Source organism: Pelophylax lessonae (assembly GCF_965119305.1).
Source record: "Pelophylax lessonae genome assembly, chromosome: 3".
NCBI classification, from domain to species: Eukaryota; Metazoa; Chordata; class Amphibia; order Anura; family Ranidae; genus Pelophylax; species Pelophylax lessonae.
Window position 1 is genome coordinate 250,288,450 of NC_138770.1, and position 19,671 is coordinate 250,308,120.

Below are 19,671 nucleotides of genomic sequence, written 5' to 3' on the forward strand. Positions count from 1 at the left end.
TCCTATGGTGTCCCCAAACATCCCATTATCCCCCAGTGCCCCATAGTTCATATTCATTATTGACTCATCTTCTCCATTTCTTGGTATATCTTCTGCTCCTCTCCATGGTGTCACCATACCCCCTATGGTATTCCCCAATCATCCCATTATCCCCCAGTGTCCCATAGTTCATATTCATTAATGACTCCTCTTCCCTTGTCTTGTTTTCTCTTCTGCTCCTCCCCATGGTGTCACCATATCCCCCTATGTTGTCCCCAATCATCCCATTATCCCCCAGTGCCTCATAGTTCATATTCATTAATGACTCCTCATCCCTTGCCTTGTTTTATCTTCTGCTCCTCTACATGCTGTGAACATATATATCCCCCATTATTGTCCTGTGGTGTCCCCAATCTTCCTAGTGCCCCATAGTTCATATTCATTAATGATCCCTCTTCCCTTGTCTTGTGTTATCTTCCACTCCTCTCCAAGCTGTAACTATATATCCCATTATTGTCATATGGTGTCCCCAATCCATCCATTGCCCTCCAGTGCCCCAAAGTTTGTATTTAATCATGACTTCTCTTACCTTGTCCCGTTTTGTTTTCTGCTCCTCTCCATGCTGTACCTATATCCACCATCATTGTCCCATAGTGTCCCCAATCCTCCCATTGCCATCCAGTGCCCTAAGGTTCATGTTTATTAATGGCATCTCTTTCCATTAAGGGCCGAGACAAGGGGTGGGTGAAAGGGACGGCTGCCCTGGGCGCTATGGTTTACTGCAGGAATGGGGGTGCCTTCCTTCTGTTGCAAGGCTGACAGAAGTAGTGACAGCAGCAGTGATTGTGACAAGCGAGGAACTGCTGGGCATAGGACCCCCTACACTTGCATATCATGAATGGGGGGGCGGGCAAAGTTTAGCATCTTTGCCCTAAACGCTGGATGGCCTATATCTTGACACTGCTTCCCTTGTCCTGTTTTATCTTCTTCTCCTTTCCAGGCTGTAAACCATATCCCCAAATATTGTCCTATGGTGTCCCCAATCCTCCCATAGCCTTTCAGTGCCCCAAAGTTTATATTTGTTAATGGCATCTATTCCCTTGTCCTGTTTTGTCTTCCTCCCCCTCTCCATGCTGTAACCATATGCCCCATTACTGACCTATGTTGTCCCCAATCCTTCATTTCCCCAAAGATTACATTCATTGATGCCTCCTCGCCCTTTACCCTGTGTGTTTTGTCTTCTGCTCCTCTTCATGCTTTAACTATATTTACCATATTGTCCTCAATCCTCCCATTGGCCTCCATTCCCCCGTAATTCATATTAATTAATGATTCCTCCTTCCTTGTGCTGTATAAATTGTTTTTGATCTTCTTCATGCTGTAAAGACATTTCCTACATTGTTCTAAATCATCCCGTTATCCTCCAGTGCCCCAAAGTTCGTATTCATCGATGACTCCTCTTCCAGCCTTGGACAACCTGTGGCTTTACAGCTTCCATCCCGTCCCACTGCCCTCTATACACGAATTGTCAGCTGGACACGCACAGGTTAACTTACCTCTATTATTCATCAAGGCTGCAGGTAAAAGCCTCCATTAAGGGAATGCTTCTCATCTGTCTGGTGGGTCAACCTAACAACCAGACCAGCAACCGAAAAGCCAGACCTATTCCGTAGTTGTATACAATGCAGCAAACTTGAGATTTTTACAATTTTAATGTAGATACAAGCGGAATTCGGTAGGCTTGGAAAGAAAATACAGTCCTGATTTAAGAGTTGGGATCCATGACTACTTACAAAGCTTTCATGTTTAGTAAGAGCTGTCTTTACCTGAAAAGCCTAAGCTAACCATTCTCTGTTTTGTGCAGTCCTCTCTTCATGTCTACATGTCCAAGTTCTGTACTGCAGTGGAAATGCTCCTGCTGCATACACCATTCACCATGCAGCTTCCACGTCTCTGCAATACTCTGTTGCATACTTCTTGATTTCAAGAGAGGAATCTAGGTAGTAGCTCTTTTTGCACTCTATGATTTACTTACTTACCTCTAGCCTCCTGACTGCAGTTTTACTGTAGATTATTCTTGGCAGCTAATGAATAATCTCAGCTGTGCTCCCCCGTGGATCCATATTGCTTGTTTTCATCATCAGCCTGTCTTGTCCATTCTGGAATGCAATTCTGAATTTTTGTATGGGGAAATTTGCACTCTAGCCTAGTGCACTGTAGCACTTCTGTAGACTTTTTTTTTTTTTTTTGGGAAGATCAGATCCTTGGTTGGTGACAGAGAAACTTTCTTGATTCCTTGAACAAAAAAAAAAAAAAGTTGGATGATTTGCTGCTGTAATTGTGTTTTTGACTTCATTGGATGCAAGACTCAGCATTGGATGCAAGACTCAGCATTCTGCAACCAGTCTCTGGCAGAAGCCTTTGTCAGTAGAAAGACTACTTCCATTCTTTACAGGATAATCAATAAACTCCTAGATATCAATTTGCTAGAAACTCCTGGAGTGGGACAGAGTTCTGGAAACAGACACAATGAATTAACCTCCCTTCACATTACATCTTGTTATCTATTAGTTATATCGCAAGTGCCTGAGATCTATGTTATTCTGTCTGACGTACGCTTTAATCACTTTGCTCTCCTGCAGGCAATAAGGCACTCTGGAACCTGAAACCACAGAGTGAGGTACTTAGGATGCGTTTACTACCATACCCATCTGCCGGTGATGCTATGATGGTAAACTCCTTTGTGCCTTTAACTGAAGTTTTGTACTTCAACATAAAAAGTAAAAACAAGCATATACAAGCCATAGACTTCAGTCAGGTGCCTGACTAACTGCTGTGATAAATTGGAGATCTAGTTCACAGAATGAAGTAGGAGGCTTCCAAGGCTGTGGAGGTCTGATGTCCATTGCACTAGATTATTCAGACCAGCCATGCACAGAGAAGCAGTGGATGTGGGTTCTAATTGCCAGAAGAGTACACATTGTTTTTGTAAAACAGAAAGACGTAGGAAGGCACTGAATGAAATATATTATGCACAGCTTAGTGACTGTTTAGCCTTCTGCTTACACAGTCAAGCCGATTTAAAAATTTGATTGGTTTGACCCTATAGAGTAGAAATCAAATGGTATAACTATTCGAAAATATTGTAATACAAAGAGTACTTGTGTGAAATAGCTCAGGAAAGCCAATCAGAATATGTCTTTCATCATTCTGCAGTAGTCAGGACAATGAGAGATGGCTGCTGATTGCTTTATGTGGGACACCACACTTTTCTCCTTGACTAAGGGGCATATTTATGTGAAAAAATGAAATGTGCCTGGATATGACCACATTCACTGGCCATTCTCTAGAATGAAGCCTATAGAGTCACGAGGGCTTCGGCTAGCCTATGCAGATGATGATATAAACTAGAGAGATGAGTACGGCGAATGTATAATGAAAGTGTGCAGTCACGAAAAACTGGTCCGAACACGTGTTGGTAGAATCAATGATTTGCTTTTTGAAAAATGGGAATGTTTAAATGCAATCACGACAGATGAATGTGACTTTGGGCCAGTAATAAATATGGCAATTGTCACCGAGATCTGTTTTTCCTATTTCAGAATGGGAAATCCAGATGTTAGTGGATGGTGACCAATGTGACTTGATCAGGCGAATGTCTTCTTAAAAAAATGCTACCGATCTTTCTATAGGCATTCTAGTTGCAAATATAGTGAATGATTGGAGAATTGCTGCTTTGTAAATATGCCCCTGTTATATAGTGAGAGGTGCTCAGGAGGGATCCGGGAAAAGGTTTTTTGGATTCAATGACGAGAGAGATCTGTGTTGGGAACTGTTTTTCTAGAGTTTCCAGATCAATGGCAAGTCTTAAATTTGTTGCCTCCCAACAGTAACATGTAAAGGGTTGGGCTCTCTACTAAGAGTGGTGTTCCACTTTAATAACAAGTAGACCCTTGTTCGAGACCTTTCTTTATAGCAGCACACAGGGTTCCTCCCCTCCCTTTTTTTGGTTAGGATTGCACAATATCGTGGCTGCTCTATTCTGGTGGAATGGGACTCCTATGAGCTCTAATTTACTGGAATGGAGAGACTTTCAGGCTTATTACCAAGGCAAAGTAATGATACTGGCAAGTGCTTTAAGCCAAAGAAGCTGTACAGACTTCATCTTTCATTGATCTGATTACAGCAAATGAAAATTATTGGCTCATTTAGGCTACTGCACTTTACGCATCATTTTGCTATTTGCTAATAATCCCATTAGTCTGGGAATACTAAATATAAAGTGCCAAGATATGGAACGGATTGTGACGTTGGAGAAAAGGACAATTGATGGGGAGGTTTGGCAGGGTCCCTTGGTGTTGCTATTAATGGGGTGTAAAGCAAAGCTCCTTTAACATTCTGAGCACCTCTGCTTAGTGGAGTACTGAGAAGAGGAAAGATTGTAGTTTGTTCAGCCAAAATATTATTATGTTTGCTTCTGGCAATTTGACAGCCATAAACATTGATGGATTTTGCTTATTACCTCTTTCATTCATAAAAAAAAAAAAAAATTACAGCGCATTGACCTCTCACTGCCTTCTTTAGCACTTTTTGGTTTAGCTCAGGCCTTCCAAATGGGGAACCATTTGAAATACATTTATATCAGTATGATTTATTCTTCAAATAGATCTTTTTATTTCTTAGATGTGGGATCTGATTGAATTACCTTTTGGATTTGATGTGTGTACATTCTGGTCCTTGAGATTGTCTGGCAGCTATTTTACTCTGTATTCACGAGAGTCTGGTCATTAAGTATGGGTGCCTTGAACAAGGTACTATTTTATCTATGTCAAAAGAGAAGTTGATTGTGCTTCAAGATTTTAGAACAAAGAGACAGCTAATGGTGCTATTGTTGCTAATGGAGTGGTTATATAGCATTTTTTTTTTTTAATAAAAGTGGATGTGTCACCTACAAACAGTGGGGTAGCCATTTTGTGCGCTTAAACTAAACACAGCTGTCATGTTGCAGTCTGACATTAGAGAATTATCAGACCATGAAATGTTCTCTTGTAAGTTTACACATTTATTTCCTACAATTGTGCAACTCTTTTCTCAAAGGAACAGTATTCAATTAACTAAATAAATCCCACTTAGGCGGGGGGGCTAACTTATAGTCAAATTTAAAGTTACATATCCAGTATGTAAGCACTCCAGCTAGAATATTAAGGTACAAGTAAAAGAGGTGCTGAAATACCTCAATGTCCTGAAAAAAGTCACATATGGTGGCCAGTCAAGTGATCTAAGCCAAATCAGCTTGGGGAGCAAAGCAAATCGGCTAATTTTGCTTAATAATCAATTTCCAAGCCCGTTTGGCTGAAATCACATGACCAATTGGTAGCTGATAGTCACGTGGTTATCCACCGCAAGATAACCATTTACCGTTTATTCAGGAGAGGTATTTCACTTACTCTATTACTTTGCCCCTGCAAGACCATTGCATTAATGTAACTTTACTTTTGTCGGTATGTCTGCTTTAAAGCTGAACTCCAGGCAAACTGATAAATACATACCTGTCAAAGGAACTGTATTTTTGCCCATACTGTCCTGAGATTTATATAGCTCTGCCACACAGTACAGCCCTATCTGCTGTAGTTCAGTACAATTTCCAGGTCTTGACCCTCTCCAGCTTGTGATTGGACAAGGAAAGGAGAGGTAGCAAATGGCTGAGTTCAACTCTCTGCCACTTTGCTTTCTCCTCCTATCAGCATGTTCCTTGTTAGCAAAGTTAATTGGCTCTATGTGCTGCTTCTCTGCTTTACACTTTTAAATATGCAGGATAACAGGCCATATTTATGTACTTAATCTGCTTGTTTTCACATTGATACATTTAATGATGCATGAATGAATATAGAGCTACATTATTGTGTGTCTTCTGTATCTGCCTGCTGTTCAGCTTTAGGTTTCCCACACACGGAGAGTTATTATATCATTAATCAGATCTTTGGAAAACACATTTACATCCTACCTGCACATCCTCTGGACAGCGCATATCAGGGAAACTTCAGCAGATCTTTTGTGTGCAGATCTTAATTAATCATTCAAGATCATTAAACGTTAATCCCAAATTTTTGACCCCATTTGTCCAAGGGTTGCACTGATCTGGAATAGACTGGGCATTGGTTTTGGCCATAAAATGGCTTCTTCTACTTTGTATTGGTTAATGGAATATTTTTATCAATGAATGTAGACATATAAAAGTAATCCAAGATTGTCCAGTGCTCCAGCTAAGGTCCCAACCTTCAGCACTGATATAACATCATTAGTGCTACTGCATATATGGTTACATTGTAGCACGACTGCATCAGAATCTGGGCTTAATTTACTCTTCATAAACATCCCAATTGACATCTGCTTAAAGCCTAATTTCAGTTTGAATCAGCTATATACATTTAAAGTGTATCAAAGCAAAAGTTTGTTTCCTTATGATAACAGCCACAGCCGGAGTAGAAAAGCGTGCCCTGCCAGCATGCTTGCTGTCTGTGCAGAAGCAGAGGTCCCTCTGCAGGAGTCTGATATGCTCCCTGCCAAGTCAAAGCTAGAACTCACCAATTAGTAGGGAGCATGAGCTTTGCTGATTAGAGATATCTAGCTATGACTTAGAAGGTGGATGTCAGACCTCTGCAGAGAGACCACTGCTTCCGCACAGAGAGCAGGGTTCCTTCTTTGTAGTATACTGGCAGGAGACAGGCTTGTCTGCCTACGATGTGGTTGCTTTCATAGACAATAAACTGTTAGACTTTGAACAGCTATTATTTTGATGTACCTGGGAGGTATTTAGCTGATTTAAAGTGAAAGAACAAATGGACTTTAAATTTCAGTAACAGATGACTAATGTTTATGGGTAGTTTTAGTAAAGTAGCTCACTTTGAATAACTGACATCTCTAATAGTTTCATGCTTTAGTGATGTCACAAGTTTCTGCTAAATGGATAGGCTGGGCATTGGCTCAACCCACAAAATGGTTTCCTCAACTTTGTACTGGTTAATGGAAAATTTATATTATTGAATGTAGACATATAAAGGCAGAAATGGATTTATGTACTTGATATTAAGACTAGCTCATATGCCCGGTATTTTCCATGTTTGGGTTAATTGGAAAGATTGTAATGAAAACATGCAATATGAGGGAATAAAATAAAATATTTTTTAGAATTTGATGCCTTTCTAATCTATTGATAACAAATAAATCAGTTAAAGCCTTGATTAAAGTTTTGAATTTACTAAGCTTACTTTCTGTTATTTAGATGCAGGAAATATTTCTGTAATGAAAATTTATTGCAGAAGAACAGTTTCCATGCCTTCACATCATGCCATACATGTAAATATCCTTGTCTACAAACCAAGCCCTTTAGGAAATACTGGAGAGTCTAGACCAGAGATCTTCAAACGATGGCCTTCCAGCTGTTGCAGAACTACACGTCCCATTGGGCATTGTAAAACTCTGACATTCACAGACATGACTAAGCATGATGGGAATTGCAGTTCCTGAACAACTGGGGGGCCATGGTTTGAAGACCCCTGGTCTAGACTGTCAGTCCAGGCTTGGGAACTAGTGTTGTGATATCACAGTGAGAAATGCTCATGGGAAGCTGAATCCAATTTGAGGCATTAGGAGCCACCATCCTTATGTTGGCCATATATTGGAGTTGATGTACTGAAGGAGAGTGTTCACTCAAAGCAAAGTGAATAATTTGGTGAACCTGTGAATACTCGGTAATGTGCTTGGGAAAGTAAAAATACAGAGCTTGCACATCAACACCTGACTTGTAAAGTTCTTACAGTCGCTCAGTGCATATTGATCAAGACACATCCCTAGAACTACATCTCTGAGGAGGCTTTTATATTGTGGACAGGTACTTAGGAAGCAAGATTGAGTTGTGAACTCCAGCAGGCAGGGATGACAACGCTAGTTGGGATTTTAGTCCAGCAAAGAGAATGCGTTGTTAGACTGAACAGGTTTTTAAAATTCTGATTTCACTTGATGTTGAGTTACTTACCCAGTACAAGCAAGTTGGAAGAAAGTTAAGGCTTGCCAGTAATCAGGCTGCATGCTTGAGCCAGGATCAGATTGAACACCCAGCAGACAATAGGAATAGGAACTTGACTCTTCAGCACTCAGAAATCGTGTAGATGTCTGCCATTAGAACCACATGTATAAACACCACTGTGCAACCTAGGCTGGAAGGAACAAGTGGTGCAGCTCTCCTCCGATCGGGGAGTTTATTACTGCATGAAAGCAAGAAATAAAGAGGCCCAAATGCCTAGTGCATTATCCCTGACATATTATTAAAGGGTGACAGAATACATATTATATTCACAAGCCAAATGAATAATATGGCATAGCATAAAACATATAACCTTTGCTGAGTTGCGCTAACAATGATTGGTGTCCATAATAAATCAGAAAACTTCAAAAATAAAATCCACATGTGATGAAATAATAGAGTCCTTGATTGAAAATCACTACCATCCACCAACTTAAAAATGTGATCCTTAGTGAAACCGCCACCACCAAAAGCAAAAATGCTTGCTTACCAGCTCATATTGACCTCGTATTACAGGAGGACAATAGCACTTGTGGCTTAATACCAGCCGGGGCCTTTACAACATCTAAGGATCCTCCTGTGACTTACCCATCGATCTTCCTTACATTCTGGCTTCTGATCACAGGTTCTAGGCAGGGGAGACTCTGGCCATTCAACTAGATTCTGGGATGGGTTAGTATGCTCCAACACTGTCCATTACTACATCTCAAGATGGAGATGGCAAACAGTTATTTCTTTAGAGCAACAAAAATGTTGCACAGTGTTTGAGCATACCAACCCATGCACAGATCTAGTTCAAAGGCCAGTGTCTCCCCTGCCTAGAACCTGTGATCAGAAGTCAGAATTTAAGGAAGATCCATGTGCGAGTCGCAGAAGGATCCTTGGACATTGTAAAGGCCCTGGCTGGGTATTAAGCCACAAGTGCTATTGACCTCCTATAATACGAGGTCAAGACGAGCTGGTAAGCGAGCATTTTTACTTTTGTTGGTGGCGATGTCACTAAGGATCCCATTTTCAAGGTGGAGGATGGTGGTGATTTTCAATCAAGGACTCTATTATTTTATCACATGTGGATTTTATTTATGACATTTTTTGATTTATTATGGAAACGAATCATTGTTAGCACAACTCAGCAAAGGTCATAAGATTTAAACTGTGTATATCTCCCAGGAGAGTTGCTGCTTAAAGGGAAATAACAACATTGTTTATACATTAGCGCGGTTTATTTTTTCTTTTTGCTTTGTTTAACATAAAACAGAGTCCATAAGCCCACTCTCTAAAAGCAACGAATGTGCAGATGACAACACCATCTTACGTGTTTCGGGGAACTGGCCCCCTTCCTCAGAGCAGTAGCTGATGAAGTGGACCAGTTCCCTGAATTACATTATCCTTTTCGTTTCTTGTTTTCAAACATGTCAAAAATGGCAGTACCCTTATTTCTACTCCCACAGGTTCCTTTTTTTTTTTAAATCAATTTTTATTGAATTTCACATTAAGTATGTACAAAAGATCACATAGTGGCAGCCTGACAACCAGGCGACACCATACAAACAAAACATACAAAACATCAGCACTAGGCCACCAATATGACTCCAGGTAAAAAACTACATTTTAAACATTAATCTATCTGTACATATGTGCCAAAAAGACAATTTATAGCATTTGTTGTTTGCTTTTAAAATGATATACAGATCTGCCTCCTCCTGTCATAGTATTGTGTGGGTCTAAAAACCTGAAATGAGGTTGTAATGTAGAAACAAGTGATTGCATTGGTTGCAGAAATAGTACATGTTGTAACATTTCTTTCATTTACAGATAGAAGTCATTTTTACAGAAAAAGAAAAGCTGGCGTTGAAGTCAGGTTAGCAGTTGACACTTTGATATTTTGTTCTGCTGGGTGAGGGCTCTGTCTGTGTTCAGACAATTTTTCATCTCCCTCTCATTGGCAAAACATAGATTAAAGCAATTGTGAATGATTTGTTTAAGAGGGGAAGCTGAACAAGATGCAGACTATAAATTGGCATCGGCTGACTGCAGTCATGCAGAACTAAAGTTAGAGACACTCCTGCTTACAACATACTTTAGATATAATGATTATACAAAAAAAAAAAAAAATATATATATATTATATATATATATATATATATATATATATATATATATATATATATATATATATATATATGCATAAATATTATCCTTCCCATTAAATACTTAAGTGTATATTGATCAGGAAAGAACAATTATCAGAAAAAAATGACCTAATTTGTTACATAATTAGTGACTGCTATAGCTTTTCAATTCCCAGTTAGTCAATGCAAGATGCAATTTCACATTGTTCCTTTTGCAATTAGAAGGTTTAGCATCGCTTTGCATTTTTCTCATGAAAAATTGTTATGTGTCCTTGTGTCTAGCAAACACTCCAGCTCCGTCTTGACAAACTCACTAATTCTTGCAGTGATTGTCTCTGATTTCAGTAATGATTATGTAGGCAATTATAGAGGATTGCTAATTTTTAGATTGCTCAAAGTAGACAATTGCAGCCAAGAATAGCAAAACTTTATTGCGTTGCTTGGAAATGATAAGTCGATTATATATTTTTTCTTGGTTAGCCAGTTCATTTTTTCAAACACAGAACCGACTAGATAGTGAATCTCAGTTTATTTTTCCAAGCGTGAAATTATGGACTGCGTAGATATATTCCTGTGTCTCCATGTATGTGAATACATTTGTGGCATCTAACAAGCACTTTTAGAATGATACCCAGCATTTATCTGATGAACAATGAAGGGAGAGATATTTTTAATGCTGAGCTTTGGGAAAGTGCCCAGTTAAAGAGGATTTGAAATAAATGATGTTTACATTTGTTGGCTCCAGAAAGCTTTCTTGTGCTGACTTTATATTGGCGGTGCCAATTTATTCTCCTTGTGAAAAAAACAAACAGAGATTAAAACAAAATTCTTGGGATGAGTACTGAAGCAAGACCTATCACCTACACCTAGCAGAGCAGAAAATTTGGAAATTGACCAGATGCAGCATGGCGAATGAACAACTGTGTCTTATAACTGTGTACACGTTCGGTAGCCACTTGATCACAGAGACACAATGTACAGTTGTGTTCAAAATTATTCAACCCCCAATGCTGTAAAGGGTTTTAGGGAATTTAGTGTACATTTGTAATTGTATTCAGAATTAAATCCTACAAGGACTTCTTAAAGAACCATATGCAACTAAAATGACATCAATTGGTTTTGTAATACAGTAGTAAATGTTTCTTTTGTGAATTCTTCATTGACACAATTATTCAACCCCTTAAAGCCTACCACTCTGAAGAACAGAGGTTCATTGAAGTGTTTTCAATCAGGTATTGAAAACACCTGTGGATGTCAGGAAGCAGCAATAAAGCCTAAAAAGCACCAATTAGGCAGCTTTAAAATGACTGTGATACTCAGCTCCTTCTAGACATTTACTGGTGTGGTTACAAACATGGTGAAGTCAAGAGAATGGTCCAGGAAGACAAGAGAAGAGGTGATTACTCTTCACAGGAAGGGCAATGGCTATAAGAAGATTGCAAAGATGTTAAACATACCAAGAGACACCATAGGAAGCATCATTCACAAATTCAAGGCAAAGGGCACTGTTGAAACGCTACCTGGTCGTGGCAGAAAGAAGATGCTGACTTCGACTGCTGTGCGCCACCTGAAGCGTAGAGTGGAGAAAAGTCCCCGTGTGACTGCTGAGGAACTGAGAAAAGATTTGTCAGATGTGGGTACTGAAGTTTCTGCTCAGACAATACGGCGCACACTGCGTAATGAAGGCCTCCATGCCAGAACTCCCAGGCGCACCCCCTTGCTGTCTCCAAAGAATAAGAAGAGTCGACTGCAGTATGCCAAAAGTCATGTGGACAAACCACAGAAGATTTGGGATAGTGTTCTGTGGACTGATGAAACAAAATTAAAACTGTTTGGGCCCATGGATCAACGCTATGTTTGGAGGAGGCCTATGAAGAAAAGAACACCTTGCCTACTGTGAAGCATGGCAGGGGGGTCAATCATGCTTTGGGGCTGTTTTGCTTCTGCAGGTACAGGGAAGCTTCAGCGTGTGCAAGGTACCATGAATTCTCTACAGTACCAGGAGATATTGGATGACAATGTGATGCAGTCCGTCACAAACCTGAGGCTTGGGAGACGTTGGACCTTTCAACAGGACAATGATCCCAAGCATACCTCCAAGTCCACTAGAGCATGGTTGCAGATTAAAGGCTGGAACATTTTGGAGTGGCCATCACAGTCACCTTACATCCGATTGAGAACCTCTGGTGGGACTAAGCAGTTGCAGTGCACAAGCCTAAGAATGTGACTGAACTGGAGGCTTTTGCCCATGACGAATGGGCGAAGATACCCGTAGATCGCTGCAAGACACTTGTGTCAAGCTATGCTTCACGTTTAAAAGCAGTTATAACTGTAAAAGGATGTTGTACTAAGTACTAAGATTGAATGTCACTTGGGGGTTGAATAAAACTGATAATGATGTGAGCACAGAAAAGACATTTGTGGTTATTTCATTATAAATGTTATGTTATATTTGTCTGATCTACACGTGCCTCTTTGATTTAATTGTAAGCAGGATGACTGAATGATCAAAATCAATGTCAAACTGGCCAAAACAATCAATTTCAGTGGGGGTTGAATAATTTTGAACACAACTGTATATAGTACATCAAGATAGATAGATACTGTGTAGATCACAGGCAACAGGTAAAAGCTTTCTGCATCACTGATCACATTCATATTTCCAAGGTAGGCATGAATCTAATTGCTGGGTGTTAAGTTCTTGGAACTTGAATTATTTCACATCAGGCTTTTCTATCAAGCAGACATGTTCACCAGATCAAGATCACAGGATTACAGATAAAATAGCGCAAGGCGGAGAGTGGACTTGTGCAGAACTACTCAGCAGGTAGAGTTTGTTCTTTTGTATGTGTCTCTAGGCTTTGCATACATGTGAAGTACACTGAATGGAAATGGTTGACTTTACAACATATTTTAATAGGCAAACATAAGATCTTGATAGGGATGGGTGTATCAGGTGCGCAAATCAATAAGGTGATGACTGAAATAAATCTTTTGCAAGGTGCAAACAAGGGAAGGATTTTAAACAAACCAACCGTGTACTGAAAACATCAAAAATAAAGGTGTACAACAAAATGTGCTAATGACATTAGAAGGGTTGCATAAAACACAAACATTAAACCACAGCAATCACAGTGAAAACATCAATGTGTGTCTCAGGTGTGCAGGGTGATGTATAAAGTCCCCAGTGATATATAAAAATAGTCCAGTTAAATTTGTAGTGATGAAGCCTTAAACAGAAGAGGTGAAGATCACGTGACTAAATTCAATGTCCCACCACCAGCATAGCTTCTTACCAAAAAGATGAGAATTTAGGGCATATATATAAGTGATTCCGCTCCAGAGATCAAACACCAAAAAGGTTGGGAAAATGTGACCCCTAACACCATCCAAGAGGAGTGGGGAGGTTGAGCCTCTTACCAAATCAATGAATGGGTAGAGCTGTAAATCAACAGACACTTCTCACTTCCAACACGGTAGGTGATGGGTCGGTCTCTGGTGGGTATTCGCTGTTCTTAACCTCAATATAAGTGGGGAAAGAAAGGAACCGCCAATGGTGCATTATCTTTTAACATTTTATTAAATGTAAAGAATCACACTTACATTTAGATGAGAAAATGCGAGCATTGAAATCACCCTATGCAGAGCACAGCTGACGGCGGCTGCCTGCAGTGCAAACCGCCGTGTGACGTTGTGTGTGATGACGCGGCGCCTCCTCTCTGATGCATTTCCTCCCGATTGGGCAGCAACTGAGAGTCATGACCCTGTAAGGACACATAGGAAGTGATCCAGTCTCTACTTACCAGAACAAGCTTGATAGACCCAAATGCAATACTGCTAAGGGGTCCATGCCATCTGGTAAGTGCAAGTACTTTTGGGGAGTGGAGCACCAAGCACTGCATGAGAAATATAAGACATTTTTTCAGCACTTCAACACTTTTGCACAGAAGCACCTTTATATTCAAATATTTAATGGACTTTCACTGGCTACTTGCTTGTCATGTAATATTGGACTAAATTTTGCACATTGGAATCACATGTTTTTTGGACTTTATATTGACAAATTTTATGTTATTTTGTGGATTATAGTTTTTTAGTGATTGCACTTTAGCACTTTTGGTTACTAATAAGCATCAGCATGCTGATTGCACAACCAATGATACAAAAATACTTTTTGTTTTAATGACACTGTGGTTGTGCTGTGGTTATAAGATTTTCTGAGTTCTTGGATATCGTCTTTCCATATTAAAGTGTACCATGTGAGACCAATTCTAACAATTGGTAGATAACTAAGGAGGAAATAATAAAAAAGAAAGAGAATAAAGACGAAAAGGAAAAAAGGGGGATAAGGTTCTCAAAGAGCATAGCCAGTTATGACCAGGTAGTATCAGGTTTGCTTGCCCCAACTTCTGAAGCATCCACTTTGACAAAAAAACAAGATGGTAGGCTCTGGATGCTTGAGCACAAGACAGAAATAAAACCTTTCATTAGTGTATCAAAGGCTTGCAGAGTTTCAACAGGCCAGACAGAAATATTAGCAGCCTTGCGGGTAATTTTTTCTGTAAAAAAAATAGTGCTGGATTGCATTTAAGTCTTGTGGTTGTGTCCATTGGAGGACTGCCTAAACCTTGTCTGGATCCAACAAAATACCTGTGTTAGAAATGAGTTATCCAAGGAAGGGAACCTGAGACTGGAGGAAGAAGCATTTGGAAAGTTGAGCGAGCATAGAGGGAATGCTCTTGCAGTTTGAAAAGGACTAAGCGAACATGCTCGACAGGAGGAGTAGATGAGGATGTAGTCCAAGTATATCACTACAAACCTATCCAGGTAAAGACAGAAAACATCACTGGTGAGCTCTTAAAAGAATGCTAGGGCATTTTGTAGTCCATAAGGCATCACCAAGTATTCATAGTGCCCCTTGCAGATATTAAAGACTGTCATCGACTCATCCCCAGACTGAAAACATATAAGATTATAGCTCTACAACGAATGTCGTGATTGTATGTATAGACGGATCTCCTCTTTAGATGGGATTTTTAAGGCAATTATATGACAATATATTTAAAAAATATATATTTTTATTATTCACAAAAAAAAAAAAAGTTGTTAAAAACAATATATGCACCATGTTGTATATGCCAAGAAAAACAACCTATAATGTCACATCATAAATCATGAAATATTGCCCAAGAAGTGGTATTCCCCAGTTACTGCCTAATACATTCCATGGTGGTTATAGCAACCAGGGATGGTTCCCAGTAGGTGGGGGTGTCCACCACATTTCAATTAAACATCGATAAATTCTTCCTCAGGGAGAATAAAGAGAAAAGGGGCTGAATAGACCCTTTTATTTATGGGGCAGTGGCAGGATAGTGTAGTTGAGTTTTTAGGGAGAGATGCTGTTGTTAGGCAAAATTTATCCTGTCAGCTTATTAATAAGCTGATTGGGTGGTCAGTCAAGGGGTCAGCTGCACAAGTATCTGGGTAGATTAGGGACCTTACTTGTTTAATCCTGTTCCCGCTAGTGAATTCAGGCACATGATTGGTCCAGAGCCCTCCGGCAGTCCCATTTAAGGGATCCCCTCACGGACGGGACTTCACATCGCCTCAAGAAAGAAGACAGCCGAGCGGTTTCAGTCGTCGGTAGAGATGAGCCTGCTTCGTCGCTTGATCGAGCGCGCAGGGGAGGAAGGAGGAGAAGACTGGCTCCGAAGATGTTTGGAGTTGCCTCTCGTCGCGGGTCAAGTTGAGTCGCCGGGAGAAGAACAGGCCAGAACCTCATCGATGGGAACGCCGGGAGGAAACGGAAGACGCGGAACGGATGACGCGGACGCTGGCGGCGGAAGAACGTCATCGCCGTCAAGACCGGAGGACGAAGACGTCGCGGCTAAAAGGGGTGCGCAGGCGCGTCACCCCCGGAAGATCGGAGGCCGAGGCCGGAACGGCGAAGAGGAGGCGCTCCCTGCGCCAGCGGTTCTCTCCTCCGGCCGGCACCAGGCGTGCCGGGAGGAGCGGCGGAGAGTCACCAGCTAGAGGAGCGGCGAGAGGATCGGCGCACGGGACCGGAGCGCGAAGAATCGGAGCGAGGTCGGATGCACCAGACGAGGAGTCCAGAGCGGAGCGTACGTCCGGGGACAGGTGAGGAGGAATGTATGGCTTTTACCTCTGCCCCTGTTTTGGGATCACAGCCCCCTGAGGTGCCTCAATTTCGCTCAGCTCAGGCTAGTGGGGGTAATATTCAAGCGGAGAGCTCTGTACCAGCTACGGCCATCACTAGCCTTTTTCATGGTTTTCTAAGCGAATTTAAATCCCTATTAGATGCCTCCAATATGTTACCTGCTAGCACTAATGTCGCCTCTCAGGCTGCCCCTTCCCCAATGGATGTTTGGATGCCACCTAGTGGAGTTTTAGGTGTAAGCCATAATAGGCCTCAGGGTGTTCATTCCGAGACTTCCAATTCCTTTTTGCTGGCAAAATCCCGGAATTTACCCGAGACAGCTTTGAGGGAGTCAATTACCTGTGCAGTTTCTCCGTTGGGATTTCACTTGTCTGAGGCTGTTAAGGAGAGAATTTGGCAGGGTAATTTTATTGACATTCTGTCTTTGTTGCCCTCGGCTAGGGATTTTGTATCAAAAAGCGATAGGAAAGATGAGGATGAGAGGAGACGCCCTGTAACTAAATCTTTTAACAACTGGCTGCAGGCTTTCTTTATATTTTCCTCTGTAATGTGTGAAAAGTTTGCTGACAAAAGTATAGGTCTCCTTCAACATTTAGACATAATACAATACTGGAAGCGTAAAAAAATTTTGGAGGCACTTCATGGTTTCAATATGATGTGGCTTTTCGCCAGAAGCTGGCAGTTCAGCCGGCTTTAAAGTGGGGAGTGAAGGACGTCAGCCTATGGCTGGACCTTTTTCTCCCACAAAGGTCAATATTTTCTAGACAAAACTTTCCCAATCAGCAGCCCCAACATTCCGCTTCAGGATTCAACTTTAACCGGTTGCCGACCGCCGCACGACTATATACTGTGGCGGTCAGCCCCGGCCAGGCAGAGTAACGTATCGGTACGTCACTCGCCTGTCACTGACTTGCGAGCCTATCGCGGGCTGCTCGTTCACAGACAAGTCAGTGCGTGTGACCGGCGGACTCGATGTCCGCCAGTCACACTGCGATCGCTCCTGTGAAGGGAGAAAGACAGAGCGGCTTGTGTAAACAAGCTGCCTGTCAGTTCTCCCTGTGTAAAAGTGAAGATCTGTCCGTTCTACTATGTAGAACGGTTGATCTTTGCTTTTACACCAATAGGAATGTCCCTGCACAGTTAGAATCACGCCCCTAGGACACACTTAACCCCTCCCTGTCCAATAAAGTTAACCCCTTCCCTGCCAGTGTCATTTTTGCAGTAACAGTGCATATGTATAGCACTGATTACTGCAGTAATGTCATTGGTACCCCCAAAAGTGTCAAAAATGTCAGTCAAGGGTCCGATCTGTCCGCCGCAATGTCGCAGTACCGAAAAAAAATCGCAGATCGCCGCCATTACGCGTTAAAAAAAAAAACACCGAAAATGACAAAAATCTTTCCCTTTGTTAGTAAACGCGATAACTTTTGCGCAAACCAATCAAAATACGCTTTTTGCGATTTTTTTTACCAAACATAGGTAGCATAAAACAAATTGGCCGAAAAATGTTAAAAAATTTTGATTTTTACTTTTTTTTTGGGGGAATTTCATATAAAAAAATGTGAAAAATATTGTTATTTTTGCAAAATTTACGCTCTTTTTTTGTTTATAGCGCGTGATCAAAAAATCGCACAGGTGATCAAATACCACCAAAAGAAAGCTCTGTTTGTGGGAAAAAAAGGACGTCAAATTCGTTTAGGTACAGCATCGCACGACCGCGCAATTGTCCGTTAAAGTCACGCAGTAAAAAATCGCAAAAAAACCCCTGGTCCTTTAGCAGCCAAATCCTCCGGGGCTTAAGTGGTTAAGAAAGGGGTGTGCTTCAATTATAATGAGTCCGTCTGTAAGTGGCCGGGGTCATGTAAATATAGACATGAGTGCGCCTTTTGCTCTGGGTCTCACCCCATTGCAAAATGTTTTAAAAGACAAAGCCAGTCTTCAGGTTTTGTGCAGAAAGGCAACAACCCCGGTGAACCTCACCGCCATGCTGCCATGGCTTCACCGGTACCCAGACAGGGTGAAGGCCACCCTCCTAATTGAAGGTTTCCGGGACGGTTTTGCCTTGCCTAGATTCTCTGGGCATGGTTGTAAACTGGTTGACAATTTAAAATCCGTATATAGTCTGGAATCTGTGGTGGCTGAAAAGATTAGCATTGGAATCGGGTAGGTTCGCTGGTCCTTTTTCTTCTCCCCCATTCTATAATTTTAGGATCTCTCCTTTGGGCATTGTCCAAAAGAAGGAGCCGAACACTTACAGACTTATACATCATTTATCGTTTCCTTTCGGGGACTCTCTAAATGATGAGATAAGCGAGGACTTGGCTACAGTACAATATTCATCTTTTGATGATGCGTTAGTAAAATTGAGATGTCTTGGTAAAGGTGTTTTGATGGCCAAGACAGACATCAAATCTGCCTTTCGCCTGTTACCTGTACACCCCGATGCTTTTAACTCTCTGGGTTTTTTCTTTTCAGGTAAGTTTTATTTTGATAGGTGCCTCCCTATGGGATGCTCACTATCTTGTTTTTATTTTGAATGCTTTGCCACATTTCTGGAATGGGTTGTTTCTGTTACATGTAGTTCTAATGTAATTGTCCACTATCTGGACGATTTCTTGTTTTTAGGGAAAGATTGGTCTCCCGATTGTTTGCGCTTATTGAATAGTTTTTTCGAGATGTGCGAATGTTTCGGGATTCCCCTGGCACAGGAGAAAACAGAATGGCCTTCCACTTTCGTCCAGTTTTTAGGCATTGCCATTGATTCCGAGAATATGGAGTTTAGGCTTACCCAGGAGAAGATTACAAAGCTTAAGGTATGTTTATTAAGCATGATCCACAGGTGTAAAGTTTGTTTAAAGGAAATGCAGTCTCTGCTTGGTTTGTTGGCATTTGCCTCCAGGGTCATCCCCTTGGGCAAACTATTTTCTAGAAAACTCTATGCAGCTATAGCAGGTTTGAAATCTCCCACTTCTCACATTAGACTAACTCAAGAAATCAAGGAAGATATGTTGGTGTGGTTTCCATTTTTAATTGATTTTAACGGCAGAAATGTTTGGCAGGAAGAATTTATCCTGGACAAGGATTTCTGTCTTTTTACAGATTCGGCGGGTTCTGTTGGCTTCGCCGCTATTTGGCGCACACATTGGTGCGCCGATTACTGGTGTCATAGGTGGGTTCAGTTGGGTTACACCCGCAATAGTGTATTGCTGGAGCTGTTTCCTATTGTGGTGGCCTTGGAAATATGGGGCCATCATTTTCGGAATAAGCGGCTACTGGTTAGAACAGATAACAGGGGGGTT